This window comes from Heterocephalus glaber, unplaced genomic scaffold (assembly GCF_053883595.1).
Source record: "Heterocephalus glaber isolate CG9 unplaced genomic scaffold, H.glaber_assembly_v1.0 deba00001743, whole genome shotgun sequence".
Lineage (NCBI taxonomy): Eukaryota > Metazoa > Chordata > Mammalia > Rodentia > Bathyergidae > Heterocephalus > Heterocephalus glaber.
The window spans coordinates 3,498,033-3,504,609 of NW_028258449.1; the positions used below are offsets into that span (position 1 = coordinate 3,498,033).

The 6,577-nt window shown below is 40.1% G+C and overlaps 1 protein-coding gene across 18 annotated transcripts in view; it reads right to left on the reverse strand.

The window, feature by feature from the left end:
• LOC110347176 (tRNA N6-adenosine threonylcarbamoyltransferase, mitochondrial-like) overlaps positions 1 to 6,577 on the reverse strand; it is a 72,991-nt gene that overhangs the window by 65,676 nt on the left and 738 nt on the right. For 17 of the 18 annotated variants that reach the window (XR_015447076.1, XR_015447083.1, XR_015447082.1 and 14 more), the window contains exon 2: positions 3,042 to 3,084. The exons of the other annotated variant lie outside the window; for it this stretch is intronic. The gene's annotated coding sequence lies outside the window, so the exon portion shown is untranslated. The remainder of the gene's footprint in view (positions 1 to 3,041; positions 3,085 to 6,577) is intronic. 18 annotated transcript variants of the gene reach the window in all.

The following is a 6,577-nucleotide window of genomic DNA, read 5'->3' on the forward strand; positions in this document are numbered from 1 at the left end:
TGATAAGTTCTTCCAACATTTAAAGAATTAATGTTCTTCTCAAGCTCTTTTAAGAAACTGAAGAGGAGGGAACACTGCATTTTGTTTTATGTGGCCAGCATTACACTGACACCAAAGCCAAAGAAAAACACCACAAGCAAATCTCAGGCCAGTAACCCTGAAAAATACAAATGCAAAAGCTACGAAATGCTAACAAACCAAATTCAATAGCACACTGATGGGTCATGCAACATAATCAAATAGAGTTTATCCACTGGATGCAAAGATAGTTCAGCATACACAGTCAGTGATTTTTAAACACCACAATAATGGAAGGAAGAATGAAAATCACATGATTATCTTCAGTAGAGGCAGAAAAGACATGGGGCAAAATTAACACCCTTTTGGTAGTGGGGGCAGGGCAGGATGCATGCTGCCAGCCCTCTCAGTGACCCACACACAGCCAGAGGAAGAAGGAGGGAGCTAGTGGCAGGATGGAGGCATCTCAGGAGTCGGCATCCATTGGATGAGTTTGTGAAACCTCTCTGCCCTGAGCTCCAGGATCAATGTCTCTTCCCACCACCTTAAACCAATGAACATAGTTTTTTGGAGTGGGGCTCTGTCCCACTCATGCCCCACCCCACAGTGACCAGCTTAGCTGAACACCCCCACCCCCACCTTGGGCCTTCTAGCTGTGCCAGTACCTGGTTCCACACTACAGAGGTATGGGGGTGCATAATGGCCATTGTCCTGAGCTCCAGAAGATAGTGCAGAAGTGAACAACAGAAAGAGGGCCTCTCTCAGGCTCCTTGATGAAAACTGAAGCCCAATGGAAAAGTGAAGAGAATCTCTGCAATAAAGGCTCACCAGACCATAGTACTTGGTAAGTTGGAGGGATCACCACCTCCCATCAGAACCTTGACTATCTTCAGGGGAAAGGCAGCTGGAACCTGCAGATGAAACTTGCAGAGTTAGAGTTAGGGTTAGGGTTAGGGTTGGGGTTAGGGTTAGCAATCAATCCAGCAGCTGCTAGATGATGTAAAGAATAATAACATAAGACTGATAGGAGTCCACGAAAAAGCAGGAGAAAGTACAAATGACATTCAAAAAACCCTGTTCTCAGAAGTAATAATAGAAAACGTCCCAGACAGAGGTGGAGAACTGGACAAACAGATAAGTGAGGGATATAGAACTCCAACTAGCCATTATAAAAAAAAAAAACTACACCTAGACATATAATAGTCAAGATCCCAGAAACCCAACAGAAGGACAAAATGCTACAGGCAGTTAGAGAAAAGAAACAAATCACCTACAAAGGGAAGCCCATCAGAATCACAGCAGACTTCTCAACACAAACCCTCAAGTCAAGGAGAGCCTGGTGTGAAGTATTTCAAGCCTTAAGAGAAAATAACTTCCAACCTAGACTGTTGTATCCTGCAAAATTATCTTTCAAAATTGATGGGGAAATTAGATATTTCCATGACAAAGAATACCTGAGAAATTTCACGAACACCAAACCAAACCAGCACTCCAAACAATTCTAAGCAATATCCTAGAAAAAGACAATGAAGGTCACAACTCTATGAGGCCCAACAGAGGGAAGCCATCAGGCAAGGTAAGACACTAAAGGGAAACGGGAGAAATATGAAATAAAAGAGCCAACAATAGTAAAAGATCATGGCAAGGATAAATCAATATCTATCAATTATAACTCTCAATGTTAATGATCTCAATTCACCAATCAAAAGAAATAGACTGACAGAATGGATTAAGAAGCAAAATCCAGCAATATGCTATATACAAGAAACACACCTAACTCAAAAGAAAATCCATAGACTGAAAGTAAAAGGATGGAAAACAGTTCTCCATGCCACAGGAACCCAGAAGAAAGCAGGGGTAGCAATCTTACTCGCAGACAAAGTAGATTTCAAACCAAAACTAATTAAGAGAGACAAAGATGGTCACTACATCCTTGTGAAGGGAACAATCCAAGAGGAAGAGATGACAATCCTAAATATATATGCACCAAACACAAATGCCCCCAACAATACAAAACAAATATTAATAGACATGAAAAACCTAATAAGCACAAATACAATTATAGTCAGGGACCTCAATACTCCACTATCACAAATAGACAGATCATCTAGACAAAAAATTAACAATAAAATTCTAGAACTGAACCAAGCTATTGAACAAATAGACTTAATAGATGTTTACAGAGTGTTCCACCCCACAAAATTGGAATACACATTCTTTTCAGCTATACACGGGTCATTCTCCAAAATAGACCACATGCTAGCTCAGAGGACATGTCTAAGTAAATGTAAAAGAACTGAAGTTATCCCCTGTATATTATCAGACCATAGTGCAATAAAATTGGAGGTCAATAACATAAGAAACTGCAAAACTCCCACAAACACATGAAAATTGAATAACACCGTCCTGAACAACCAATGGGTCACAGAGGAAATTAAAGAAGAAATTAGACAGTTTCTACACAAAAATGATAATGCCAGTACAACATACAGGAATCTATGGGACACAATGAAAGCAGTTCTATAGCAGTGAATGCCCATATTAGGAAAACAGAGAGAACTCAGTTAAATAACCTAATGCAGAACCTCAAGCTCCTAGGGAAAAAAGAGCATAACAAACCCAAAGCTCATACAAGAAAGGAAATTATAAACATCAGAGCAGAAATCAATGCAATAGAGACTAAGAGAACGATACAAAAAAAATCAATGAATCAAAGAGTTGGTTTTTTGAAAGAATAAATAAAATTGATAAACCTTTAGCCAACCTTATCAAAAAAAGGAAAGAAAAGGCACAAATGAATGCAATTAAGAATGAAAAAGGTGAAGTCACAACAGATCCAACAGAAATCCAGAGGATCATCAATACCTACTTTGAGAACCTGTACTCTAATAAAATGGAAAACACAGAAGAAATGGACAGATTCCTAGATACATATGAATTACCAAAGTTAAATGAAGAAGATATAGAAATTCTAAACATTCCAATTGCAGTGAGTGAAATTGAAAATGTAATAAAAAACTTACCAACAAAGAAAAGCCCAGGTCCTGATGGCTTCACTGCTGAATTCTACAAGACATTTAAAGAAGAACTATCGTCATTACTCTTTAAACTCATCAAGGAAATTGAAAGGGAAGCAAGGCTTCCAAATTCATTCCTGGAAACAAGTGTCACTTTGATTCCAAAACCAGGGAAAGACCCAACCAAAAAAGAGAACTACAGACCAGTCTCCCTAATGAACATAGATGTGAAAATCCTCAAAAAGATACTGGCAAACAGAATACAAAGGGTCATCAAGAAGATCATACACCCTGACCAAGTCAGATTTATCTCAGGGATGCAAGGATGGTTCAACACTTGTAAATCAATAAATGTAATACACCATATTAACAGAGTCAAGGACAAAAGCCATATGATCATCTCAATAGAAGGCAGAAAAGGCATTTGACAAAATCCAACAGCCATTCATGATAAAAACGCTACAGAAAATTGGAATAGAAGGTCTTTATCTCAACCTGATTAAGGCTATCTATGAAAAACCAACAGCCAACATCATATTAAATGGTCAAAAACTGAAAACTTTCATGCTAAAATCAGGAGCAACACAAGGATGCCCTCCATTACCACTCCTGTTCAATACAGTTCTGGGAACATTAGGCAGAGCAATTAGAAAAGAGAAAGAAATAAAAGGAATAAAGAGAGGAAAGGAAGAAGTTAAACTGTCATTATTTGCTGATGATATGATACTTTACATAGAAGACTCAAAAGACTTGGTCAAAAGTCTTCTAGACCTAATTGACAGATTCAGTAGAGTAGCTGGATATAAGGTCAACACTCAAAAAACAATAGCCTTCTTATACACAAATAGCAGACTCATTGAGAGAGAAATTCAAGAAACAGTTCCTTTTGCAATAGCATCCAAAAAAATGAAATGTCTAGGAATCAACCTAACAAAGGATGCAAGAGACCTCTACGCTGAAAACTACAGCACTCTGAAAAAGGAGATTGAGGAGGATGTAAGAAAATGGAAAGACATCCCTTGCTCCTGGGTAGGAAGAACCAATATAGTGAAAATGGCCATACTTCCAAAACCACTATATAGATTCAATGCAATGCCAATTAAAATTCCAACAATATACTTCCCAGAACTAGAGAAAACAATCCGAAAATTCATTTGGAAACAGAAGAGACCTAGAATACCAAAAGCAATTCTAGGCAACAGAGACATGGCTGGGGGTATCACAATCCCCAACTTGAAACTATACTACAAAGCTACTGTGATAAAATCAGCATGGTACTGACAAAGGAACAGACCTGAGGATCAGTGGAATAGATTAGAAGATGCAGAATCAACCCCAGACATGCTCAGCCACCTCATCTTTGATAAAGGAGCCAATCACCCTCACTGGAGGAAAGATAGTCTCTTTAATAAATGGTGCTGGAAAAATTGGATTTCAACCTGCCAAAGATTAAAACTAGACCCATACCTATCACCATGCACTAAACTAAGATCAAAGTGGATTAAAGATCTATATATTAAGACAGAAACACTAAACTTGCTGGAAGTAAGTTAGGTAGAACTCTTGAAGACATTGGCATAGGAAAAGACTTCATGAACAAAACCTCAGTTGCTGGTAAACTAGCACAAAGAATCAACAACTGGGATCTCATGTTATTAAAAAGCTTCTGCACAGCAAGAGAAACCACCAACATAGCTAAGAGACAACCTACAATGTGGGAAAAAAAATTTTTAGCAGCTATACTTCAGACAAAGGTCTACTATCTAGAATATATAAGGAATTTATAAAAATCAGACTGCCCAAATTCAAAGACCCAGTTCAAAAATGGGCATCTGAAATGAATAGACATTTCTCAGATAAAGAAGTAAAAGCAGCAAATAAATATATGAAAAAATGTTCAACATCACTGGTCATTTGAGAGATGCCGATGAAAACAACACTGAGATTCCACTTCACCCCACAAAGAATGGCTGCTATCAAGAAATCAACCAATAACAAATGCTGGCGGGGGTGTCAGGAGAAAGGAACCCTTCTCCATTGTTGGTGGGAGTGCAGACTGGTGCAACCACTGTGGAAATCAGTATGGAGATACCTCAAAGAACTAGGACTAGAGGTCCCATTTGACCCAGCTATTCCCCTGCTGGGTATCTTCCCCAATGAATTAAAAGAATCATACCACAGCGACATATGTGTACCCATGTTTATAGCGGTACAGTTTGTAACAGCTAAAGCTTGGAAACAGCACAAGTGCCCATCAACTGGAAACTGGATAAAGAAGATGGGTTTTTCTATAAAATGGAGTATTACGCAGCCATAAAGAATGAGAAACTGGAGTCATTTATAGCTAAATGGATGCACATTGAGGCCATACTCTTAAGTGAAATAAATAGGACACACATGTGCAAATACTGAATAGTTTCTCTAGTGTGAGAAACTGAAAGTGTAAATAAGGTTGAAAATGAATAATTGATAATTTGAAATAGGCAAATGTTCAAAGGGGTAGGGGTGGCAGGAGGGGAAGGGAAAAGGGAAGAAGGGAAAGGAAAAATTATGAGAAACGAAAAAAGAAATGGAAATAAAATTTATGTAAATAAGGAAGAGTGGAGGGGGTGAAAGGCACACAGGAAATGGAGAAAAAATAAGAACCAAGATATATCATGTACAGGTACAAGCACCCAGTGATAAATGTAAACGTATTGTATACCTAAAATGTGCCAATAAAAGAATAAAATTTTAAAAAGTAAAAAACAGTTGGTGTCATATAAGTGGGGAGTGGGGTAGTGACTGCCAACACCCCTGGGCTTGTGCACTGCCCCGCTGCTCATCAGCTGAGCTGAGCGCTCTCATTTGTGCATTGCCTGAGAATTTGCAGACTTCTCACAGACATTGTGAGCATAAAGAAGGATGGCAGTAAACACCGAAACAACCAAGGCCGGGCACTGTCCGCAGTGCTCAGTCTGCCTCATCTCCCATGCTTTGCCCTTGCAGGAAGCCTAAAGCTGGACCCCAGGGACCGCGTGTTAATTGGGGTCCGTCAGGGGGAGAGTCACGGCTGTGCGTTAAGGTTGAGGCATTGATGGATCATGCAGGATCTCAGAAATGCACTCACCTCATTCTGGGCAGGCAGAACCCGCTTGACCAAGTCCCCAACCTCTCCAAGCCTCAGTGTGGGGCAAAAGTGGCCTCCACCCTGGGAATGGTCCAAAGCCTGAGATGAGTTACTTAATGAGCTCAAGCGACTGTGTGTGACACATACCAGCGGCTTGATGAGGGGTCTGGACCACCACTGGCCAGTGCCTTCGTGCATAGACCACTCTGTCTTAGTTTAAATTTCTGCTCTTCCATCCACCAGGTTCATCCCAAACCCTAAGTGCTGGGGAGGCCAAAGTGGGAAAATCCAGCCTTGGGTGGAGCTAGAGTCCATGATCTGAGCCTGTGCCTGCTGGTGACCTGAGAGGACAAACCCTGCAGTGCAGAGAATGACAAGTGCTGCACGAAGGGACACAGCACACAGCTGCCCACTGGTGCAAAACAGTAGGGCA